The sequence below is a fragment of the Puccinia triticina genome, chromosome 14A (assembly GCF_026914185.1).
Source record: "Puccinia triticina chromosome 14A, complete sequence".
NCBI lineage: Eukaryota > Fungi > Basidiomycota > Pucciniomycetes > Pucciniales > Pucciniaceae > Puccinia > Puccinia triticina.
The window spans coordinates 1,460,974-1,472,302 of NC_070571.1; positions in this window are offsets into that span (position 1 = coordinate 1,460,974).

Genomic DNA, 11,329 nt, shown 5'->3' on the forward strand with positions numbered 1-11,329 from the left:
GAAGTCTTGGTTTATCTCACACTCTACAGCATGTGCTCCAAAGTCAAAATCAACTAAGGGATCATAATTGGCACCATTTCCATTGTCCATGGCAAGAATCATGTGATTGGTTCTATGATTCTCTTCTTCTTCATCTAGTTCTGATTCAGATTTATGTGGTTCACCTTGATCTTCTCCATTGTCACTCTTGGGATCATCATCATCATCCATTCCTACATTATTGATCCTGTTCTTCTTCTTAGGGCATTCCCTGGAGAAGTGGCCAGTTTGTTTACAGAAATGGCATATAAGTTTTTCTTTCTCAGGGGCAGAGACAGGATTCTTTTTGGTAGAGGAGTCAGTTGGCTTATCAGTTTTCTCAGGGGCAGGATTACTTCTCCATTGGGATCTGTTTGGAGTGTTATAATTGTTTGTCACAGGCTTGTTCCTTTTCATGACTCTGTCTATGACCTCTTCAGCAATTATAACCATGTCCTCAAAACTCATTTCAGTGGCATCTCTTTTGTATCTGCTTTTAATAGCATGCTCAAGGTTTGGAGGGCACTGCTTTAAGATCTTCTCACAAATAAGATACTGACTGAGTTCAGGTTGATAAGCTTTCAGTCTTTCTCTCTGATTACCAAACCATTTGTGGATTTTCCTCCCATCATAGGTGAAGTGATCATTCTCAAACTCTTGTTGCATTTTCCATTTCCAGTTCTCAGTGCCAAACTTATTTCTGATGGCATTCTTCCACCAAGCCCAAGATTTGTTTCCATACTCATCTCTGATGCCTAGGTACCAATTCCTTGCAGTATCAGTTAACAAGATTGTTAATCTACTGATTATCATGTTATCCAGCATCAAGTAGTCTCTGACCAGGATATCAGTATTTTTAATCCAAAGCTCATGATTGTAAGGCAATTCTCCAGAGAATTTCTCCCAGTCTCCATTTTTGGGGATACCTTTCCACAGTTCTTTTCTCATTTCAAAGTCTATAGCTCCATGATCAATGTAGGGGAATTCCTCTTGGGTCTTAGCATCAGGAGTATTGCTAGCAGGCTTAGGAAGGTTATCTCTTGGTGGTCTCTGGGGTTCAGGAGTAGGAACAGGAGGAGGTGGTCTGTGTTCCTGTTGTTGCTCATGGTGGACATTCTGGAAGGGATTATTGTATAAGAGATGAGGGGGTTGGTCTCTGTCATCTGGTATTAACACGGAATCCAGCTTTGAGCTCACAGTGTTTACTACAGAAGATATGTCACTGAATCTTCTATTAGATTGTTCAAACCTGTTGTGCTCATTGGCATGAAGGTCATTGATCTGATTACCAATGGAAGTAAGATTGTTGCTCACTTTCTCTTCAAAATCTTTCAGATTTTGGCCAATTGTATCCATGTTAGAATGACATTGTGATTCATTTACCAGAATCAAATCTTGAACTGTCTCAAACTTATCATCTATGTGTTTTTTCAGTTGTTCTAACACATTGTTATTCACTGTGGACTTCTCTCTGGCACTTTCTCCTATGTTGTTCAGGATTTGATCAAGCAAAAAGGGGATGAATTCATTTTTAAATAGATCAAGAATGGAATGATTCAGGACATCTTTAAAATTGCTGACACAAGATTCAAGAAGGGTACCAGGAATGGTTTCAACTGTACCAGATAATTCAGAGAGAAATTTTGAGAACAAGACTTGTAATTTTTCTTCTAGAAACAAAGGACCATTTCTAGACATTTCAGAGTTAAGATTATTGAGAAAAAATTCTCTATTTGAAGGATCAGAGAGATTATCAATGTCTAAACTGAGGCCTAGTGGTGAATCACTACTTAAGGAACTTTTAGGTAAAGATTCATCTAATAAGGGCCTCTCCCTCTGGCTCTCCCTCGTCCATAGCCTCTCCTCACTCCTCGTGTGGCTCTCATCAGGTATTCTCCTATTTCTAGAACTCTCTGAGTGTTGTCCTGAGGGCGTCTCCAGTTCCTCCCTGATCCTCTCCAGTTGTTTTGAGGAGGAGGGGGGTTGTGGCCTGCGAATTCTTGCGGCATTTGCGGATAATGGGGTGGATTGTAGCCGCCAGTTTGAAGATGCGGGCTGGGGCGGAATAATTGAACTACCTCTCGCGGTATAGAAGCTGGTGGCGGCCTCACTTGGAGCGTCTGCGGCGGTGGCGGCGGCGGCAAGGGAGTTCCTTGATAGTGTTGGCTCTCTAGGCGCGGCTGGGATTGAGGCTGCTGTTGAAACTGAGCCTGGTTGGAGGGGATAGGACCCTGGAACTCCTGCGCTATAGCTCGTAGCTGAGAACCCGTGGGTTCCGGCGTTGGCGTCGCTAGAATGGGTTGCTGGCTGGCGTGCGGCACTAAAGCTAGCTGCGAATGAGGCCGGGATACTTGCGCCGTGGAGTTCTGCGGACCTAGGCCGTTGTTCTGGTTCATTAGAGAAACTTCCAGGTTGTGTAGCTCGTCTCTGGGTATCCATTCTTGACAGAGACGGATACCGTCTTTCCTCCCAACCAATTCTATTATCATTTCCTGCGTCATAGATACTTGGGAGAGGAGGCGCCTCATGGTTAACGTGTTCTGCGCCTCCCTGGCGCGGACAAATAGGTCGAACTGTTCGTTGAACATGCTGATGAGGCTGGAGAGCTCTTCCTCTTCCGGGATAAGGTCCATGGGACCGGAGGACTCCTCCCGTCGAGGGCTCTGAGTGTACGGAAGGAGGGCTAGATTGGGCGGCGCCGTGGATCTCATGCCCTCTGGGTTGATAGGCTGGGAGGGCGGTTGACTCGTTGGAGGAAGGTTCACCGTCAAGTCTATCTGTTCCCTGTCGATAGGCCGCGGAACCGGCGTGGATCTGCTCGACGCTAGGGCTATGGAAGTTTCCCTCGGCTGGTATAGGGCCGGAGGGATCCCGGTATCTGGGGGGAGCGGCTCCTCTTCCGGGAGCTTGAGGAAATCCTCCTGTAGAGGCGGCAAGGCTGCTTCTAGCCCTTCGAAGCCGTTCTTCGGCGGCTGGGCTAAGGCGGTACCGGTGGCGGAGCTCTTCGGAGAGGTCTCGGCCATTTCTAAGGTGAGGAGGCATCGTGATAAAGAGAAAAAGAGATTAATTTAAGCGGAAAGAGAGAGTTTTTTAAGAATTAATTCGAGGTTAAAATACCTTGGGACTTAGGTTTAGAAGATAACCTTTTACTTTTACGCGTCGTAGTAGAGGTTTTTTTCTTAGTTTCCTTTGCGCTGGGTTTCGCGGCGGATTTTGAGGTCCAATCAGAGATATTAACAGCGGCGGTGACCTTGCGGCGACGGACTTTTGGGTATTTAGTCGTAGCAATAGGGGTCCAAGAGGAACTATTGATCCAGTTTCCTTCTTTCGGATCAGTTACGCGGTTGTCGTCGTAGTTCTCGTCTTCTGCGCTAGTCTGCGCCGTTAAGAATTTTTTTACGGTCAATTGCGGCAATTATAGTTAAGAAGCAGGAGAATCTTTTGAGCGCACTCCGTTTTTCGCTATCTCTTCTTGATCCGAAGATATGGAGGGTTCTGGGGAGGATAAGTCCGACGAAGGGATAAATAGCGGCGCGGAGGAGTCGCAGTTCTGCACTTTCACGAGTACACAGGACGTAAAAAAAATTTTCAAGGGTTCAGTTAGGAAATTTATCAATGTAAAAGCAATTTTGGATGATTTTAGAAGAATTTTAGCGTTAGTAGGATATGTAGAAAAATTTTTTAAGGTGATTTTTTCGAATTTTAAGAGTTTTTTGTTTGAGTTAGTCAGGAGGATCAGTCCTTTGGCTTTATAGCAGTCTAGAATTATGAAAAGGTGAGTATTTTTCCCGATGAGGCCCCCAATTGTGAGCCTGAGTCTCTATAGTGACAGCAGGACACAAGAAATGGGGGACAACAGTTTGATTTCTTGGGATAAAGAAAATACAACTGTAAGAGAAAAAGAGAAAGAGAGAGAAAGAAACCAAGCAGGATAAGATAGAAGAGAAGTACTAGGTTATTCTAGTGGGAATGCACGTCCACTGGCAATGCTACTCTTCAGAAGAGTGCTGCTAATCTGTGCTAGAAGTGCTACAGCTTCCTCTCAGGAGGGTATCTGGATTAGATAAGTTTAATCCAGCCACAGTTTTTTAGACTTCTCTCTGGACAGTCAAGGTTCTTAATGGGAAACCTGAGGGACAGCCCTGCAACCTAGATTTTGAGGCAAAGGCCAAGTGATTATAAGGGACAGCCCTGTGATCAAGATAGAGGCAAAGGCCTGTAGAATTGAAGGGACAGCCCTGTGATCAAGGAGGAGGCAAAGCAAGAAGAAAAGGCAGATCAAGCAAGACACAGAGTTGTACCTCTGAGATAATCAAGGTTCAGTGAAAGAGGTTACTTACTGTCAATATCCTAGGCGCCTGTGACGGTAGGTATACTGGGAGTAGAGTAGGCTCTTTGGTGGTGATCCTGGGGTTATCTGGGTGGTGGTTCTGGTGTGCTGAAGTCTGTAGATCCGCCTCAGGCAAGGGGGATCCTGACTACGAAAATTTTCACAGTTTGCTTATGTAATTTACATATGTACATGTGGTTTGGCGCGCCTGGTAGCGCTGACACGTCACAACTGTGCAAGGGCGCCATAACTCAGTAACTCAGGGAAGGAGTATAGTTACAAGGAATTTATAAGTTGTAACTAGGGTTAAAATTGCATGAGGAAACAGAATATGAAGTCAAAACAAGGTTATCTCTTAAGATGAAAAAGATATAAAGTAATTTATATGTAACAAAGGTAGAACAGGCAGCTTTTAGGTCAGCTGTGATGACTCTAAGGCTGACAAGTGATGTGAAATAGTAACAGTATGTAATGATGAGCAATGCTGAAAGGGGAATGCTGGTTATGGGAATAAAAGAATGTACTAATGGGGAAGAGTGATGAGAACATAGTAACTACTTGTAATGATGAGCACTACTGAAAGAAGTAGGCACAGATCTAATGATGTAATGTGTACAATAGGTATAGTACATAATGAGATATTATGTAAAAGGTTTAGGATGTGAAAGTAATTATGTAAAAGTAATGTACTGTAATGATTTAAGTAATTTACTAATGAATTGAGTATTGTAACTAATGAAGACTGTAGGTTGTCTGTAAGTCTTATATCCTCTATAACTACTGAACCATTGAAGATAAGGGTATACTATGTATGAGTGACTATATGTGAAATTTAATGTAGAATCTGAATATGCAATAATAATGAGTTATTTGTGAAGGGTTATGGGGAAATGTTCAATGTAATGATGAATATATGTAAAAGAAAGCAATAAAATACTACTTATGGTTTGGAATGGAGCACCACATCCTCCCCCAACTTATTGTCTGTCCCCAGGCAATGCACCAAAGAGAAGAGTGATCCAGAAAGAGTTGAAGAATGTTGAGTCCAAGAGTCCAAAGTCCAAAGTCCAGTGTTCTTCCTCCAAAAGGTGAAATCCAAAGTCCTGATCCAAAGCCAAAGAGAAAGATTCCAGTGTCCAAAGCCAAATAGAGTCCAAGTATAATCCAAGTCCAGTATATCTGAGTCCAAGGTATCCAAGTCCAATCCAAAGTCCAATAGTCCTATGTATCCAGAGTATCCATAGTCCAGTATCCAATCCAAAGAGTCCAGTTTCCAAAAGAAGATCCAATTATCAATGAGGGGTGAATGTTTAAGAAGATCTAACTCTGCTGAAGGCAATATCCTTGAGACAGACACATATTAGACTAAATTCCACTCTGAAGAATACAATAATTTTCCTGCCTAACTGAGGCCAATGGAAGAATGCAATGCAATGATGATGAATGATGAGGTTGATAATTGTAATTTCTGAAGGTTGTGAATGATTTGGAGTTGAATGACTGAATTTCTGAAGTGTCTGAATATATAATGTAAAGTTCTGTGAAGAGAATTTGAAGTCCAGGGAGGTTGATAAGCTGTCCAAAGAATATTCTTGCTCAAATTGGGTGGTTTCTCAGCTGCAATGTGTTGGAAGAAATTGATTATAATGGTGAAGGAATGAATGATTGGATTGTTGGTTGAATAATTCCTAGAATATAGGGTGAAGATGATGAAGAAATTCCAATATTGAGGTGGTTGGATGTCCAGTAATTGCTATGGGATGGTAAGGAATGATGATGGGTGATTGGATTGATTGATGGAGGAGTGAGTGATTCCTCCCTGGATGAATGGCTGGGGAAAAATTTTCCATAATTCTCCTCATCATGGGGGGGAATGAATGATTCATGGTCCCTCCTCAGTACTGGGCACTTGGAATTCACCTTTTCTACGAAAAAAGCCTTGATTTTGTCCAGATGGGGAATGGAACATGTGTCCATCCGCGTGTACTGTTGAAAGAGGGGTCCTGATGTCTGAGCGGGGGCTCCATGCGGAAGGCGCGCGTGCGGAACGCCAAAAAAAGAAAGGAAATGGTCGACCTGTATCTTCGGAACGGCTCGATGAACTTTCTTGGAACCAAGCCCATTCGAAAGAGCCGATTCCATAGATCAAAATGGTATATACTAATTATTTTTAAGGGTTGATTATCGATTGTGTAGGGCCGGTTTAAAGATCCAGGAAAAATCCGCGGGCGCGCATAGTAGTAACACCGCGTAAATATAAGGCGATATGTTTTTGGGTATAACTTGGATTTCCGTCGATGAAAAGTTCTAATTCCGGGCTCATTAGAAAGGCAAGAAGGAGGAGATGAAACGACAACCGATCATTATGAAAGATTAATTCGGCCGATGGGCAGCCGTGAACGCTGAATGAAAACCGTAAATGAGACCATGGAGATACTAAGGGAACTTGGAGCGAGTATATCTTTTGAACCACTCGATAGAATGAACTGGAACCGAGTTCAAATGAAAGGCAAGATCGGAAATATTAATTCTAAAACCGGGAATGATAATTTTGTGACCGGCCGCGTGGTTGTTGAAGTCGTTCAGAGTGTCATCATTATTTCCCGCGGCTTTCATTGTATAGGAGTTGAAAGGAAATGAATACATGATGAAATAATTTTAAGGTAACGCCAAGGAGCTGTCCGATTAGACTCCTGAAGCTGGCAATTCGACTGGAAAAGGTTATAGGCGAAAAGAATGACGTGAAAGCGATCCAAAAGCCATCCAAGAACTAATTAAACTGGGTTGAACACCAGAGTCAACAATTAAGAGAAATGAAAGAATAACCGCGCCAAACGTCTCTGAAGGGTAAAGGCGTCCATAATGACGTCATAAAATGAAAAAGAATGAGTATCTTATAAGTTCCAGGTCATCGGCCAACAGAAAAGTTCCGCTATAGCGTTCGATATTCGTAATGTTTGCCTCCAGCGCCATTTCCACGCCCTCATCGCCAAAAGATATCATTGAAAACTCGATAGATTATTCGTCCAATACGTCCATATCATCTTCGCAGCTCGACAAAGAGGCCGTCATTAGACCTTCCTACGAAATCCCCTTTTCTATTCGCAGAGCGCACTCGTTTGTCGACAACGTTCACGCGTACAACGCCGGTATGAGAGACTCTTTTAAACCCGAAGAAGTCGATGCCTTGCGCCGCTAATTCCAACAAGGACTTCTTGCCTTCGCTCGGGAGGACCTCGACGACCCTGTTACCGCACGAAACGCCCGCCTTAAGTTGTATAGCCGGTTCCACAACGCTTTTGCACATGTATGTTGACTGGATTCTGTGTGTATATGATGAAATCTTTAGAGGAGAGAGAGTTGATTATAATACTAACATTTCTACCCCCTGTTTCTATTTTGATTTTTAGATGGATACTCATTCCATAATAGATGCCATGATAGAGGAAACTGAGGAGAGGAATGCCCTGGAATTATTAAGGATGAGGGACCAAGTGGAAGAGGAGGAAGATGGTTGGAGAATAGAAGCAGAAATGGAGAGGATAATAGCTGAAGGTAAGTTCTAATATATTCTATTTTTATTCTTTATTGAGGACTTTTACTAATGTTATGCTTTAATTTCCTTTTTTTTTTTTTTAGATAAGGAGAAGGGAAAAGAGAAGAAGAAGGAGAAGGAGGAAAGTGAAATGGAAGAGGGTGATGTAGTGATAAAAGAAGAAGAGGTGAGCTTTTAATTTTATAATTAGTTATTTTATTTGAGAGTGTTTGAAAATGATTTTTTATTGATTTTATTTCTGATTTGTTTATAGATTTTATTTTATTCTGTTTTTATGTTATTGTGTAAGAAGATGAGAAAGAGAAAAGAGAAGAGAAATGAATTGATTATTCCTTATTTATTGTTTTCACCTGGAGTGGTATTCCTTGACATGAGTTGCAGCAAACCTTCTGGCCAATTCTGTGCCATCCAATTCTTCCAAGATGTAAGATCCTCCTGGGTTTTGAGCTTTGATCCTGTAAGGGCCATTCCATTTATTTTCAAAGAGCTTGCCAAACTGAGAGTCCAAAGATTTGTTATACACTACTACTAATTGACCTTTCTTTAGTGGCTGCCTTGATGTTTTCTTCTTGTTCCAATAGTCCACAGAGTTCTTCCTGGAATCCATGAGCTGCTGGTGTGCTTGCTGCAAGATGGTATCCCTGTTTTCAAGCTGCTGAGTCCTAGCCAATAAAAGATCCTGAGTTGATTCTACCTTTGACCAATCCACTCCAAAGAAGGTTTCCAATTCTAAATCAATGGGTAAGATGGGGGGCTTTCCAAGAACTAGTTCATAAGGTGAGTACCCAGTTGATCTCTTGGTGGAAATTTTGACCCCGCGCCCTGCGGACTCACAAGAACAATCACACAGGAATCACGGACCCGCCTCCGGCAGGACTCTTAGGCCTCGACTCCCCGCGCCCTCCTAGCTCAGCAGGGAAGTACTGACCACTTCCTCTGAGCTAGGTGAGCACTCAACCATTCCTCTTCCCCTTCCCCCCATTCCTTGTTGTATGTAAGGGAAGTACTGACCACTTCCTCTGAGCTAGGCTTTTTGCAATAAAGATTACCTTGGTTCTAGAAGTTTCCCTCCAAGACCTGAAGTCTTGTCTCTGAGCCTGCCCCTGAGTCTGAATATCTGATCTGTTGTGAAGAGTCTATCTGAAGACTCTTACACTTTTTTTTTCTCGAACCAAACTCCACGCCATCCTGAACGACGGGACGCGAATGCCTCGCCCCGATCTCCACCCAACGAACCCTCTCTCGCCTATTCTCCACAAAGATGATCTGCGACCCAGCCAGGCGAAACCTCCAGCCCGTGTTATCGTGACATTACGACTTGGCGACTCAATCGGACGCGCACTGATTGATACCGGGTCGGAAATCAACCTGATTTTGGCAGAAGCCGCAACTTCAGCAAACCTGACTTACCGACCACTTCCTACGCCAACTAGAGTCCAACTGGCCCTCCAGGCGGACTCTCCCAAACCCCTACTCCTTACCCACTATGTGTCCAGTACACTAAACGACCAACACTCGGATCTCCAGTTCAAGGATGTCTGCATGCGCGTCGGACCGGTCCTGGGCAACTACGACATTATACTCGGCACCCCCTTCCTGTACAGGTTCGACCTCCTGGTGTTGATACGAGGCCGCTCCCTGATCCACGAACCATCTGGACATCGTATACGAGCACACCCGACTGACGAGAGCGTCACCACGATAACAGTGGACGCAGAAAACTACCCCTGCCAATCCGCGGAACGCGAATTGCTGCGCGAATACGCAGATCTGCTCCCTGCGGACATCCCTAATGTCACAGAAGACGAGGACGGACCGATCCTCGACGGCACCTTTCCGAACAAGTTACAAGACGCGAGCTCCAAGGTCCGCCATAAAATCGTCTTGACCAACCCCACGGCCGTCGTGAATGAAAAGCAATACCCTTACCCCCAGAAGCACCTCAAGGCATGGAGGACGCTCCTTTACCAACACATTGATGCCGGCCGTATTTGACGTTCCACAAGCCAGTACGCTTCTCCCAGCCTAATCATTCCTAAGAAGGATCCGACGGCCTTACCTCGGTGGGTTTGCGATTACAGGAAGCTAAACAGCCTGACGGTCCGCGACAGATCTCCCCTACCGAACGTAGACAAGTTGGTTCGCCTGGTCGCCTCGGGCAAGGTCTTCTCAATCCTCGACCAAACTAACGCGTTCTTCCAGACGCGAATGAGGGAGGAGGGCATCCCATTGACAGCGGTCAAGACGCCTTGGGGGCTAATGGAATGGGTAGTAATGCCCATGGGGCTTACCAACGCTCCAGCAACGCATCAAGCAAGGCTCGAGGAAGCGCTGGGGGATCTGCTGAACGAAATCTGTGTAGTTTACCTAGACAATATCGTAGTCTTCTCGGACTCCTTCACGACCCACGAAAAACATGTACGCCTCGTCCTTGACCGCCTGCGCGCAGCTCATTTATACTGCAGCCCCAAGAAAACCCACCTCTTCCAGCGGGAAGTCAAGTTTCTGGGACACCACATCTCGGCCGAAGGAATCCGACCAGACGAATCCAAGGTGAAGACAATCCACTCCTGGCCGTCGCCTAGATCGGCAAAAGGCGTGAAGCGGTTCCTTGGCACCGTGCAGTGGATGAAAAAATTCATCTGGGGTCTGCAGCGATACGTTGGGACGTTGACCCCCCTCACGAGTTCAAAACTGGAAAAGAAGGACTTCAAATGGGGAACAGCCGAGGAAGAAGCGTTCCAAAACATTAAAAGAATCATGACCAGTCTTCCTGCCCTAAAGAACGTCGATTTTGACTCGGAGGACCCCCTTTGGATGTTCACCGATGCGAGCAGCTCAGGCTTGGGGGCGGCCCTTTTTCAAGGAGCTGAATGGAAAACCGCCTCACCTATCGCATACGAATCCAGACAGATGACGCCAGCAGAGCAAAATTACCCAGTACACGAGCAAGAACTCCTGGCAGTGGTGCACGCCCTCCAGAAGTGGAAGATGCTCTTACTGGGCATGAAGGTTAACGTTATGACCGACCACCATTCCTTGACCCACCTGCTACGCCAACGTAATCTCAGCCGCCGCCAAGCCCGATGGACGGAACTCATTGCTGATTTCGACCTCAACTTTGAGTACATTCGAGGCGAAGACAACACCGTGGCGGACGCTTTGTCCCGCAAGGACGTCCCTGAGGAACGGATATTGGTGATCCCAGAAGACATCGCCCGTGTGGCGGCTCTGACCGAGGTGGGGTACTCTCTTTCTGAGGAACTTCGACGGCAAATAATGGTTGGTTACACCGTTGACGCATTCTGCATCTCGGCCAGGGAGGTATTGCCGCTGAGGGACAATTGCGGTGAGGTTGACAGGCTGCTGTTCATTGACGGGCGGCTCCTAGTCCCGGCCACCGGAACCATTCGGCACTCGCTCAT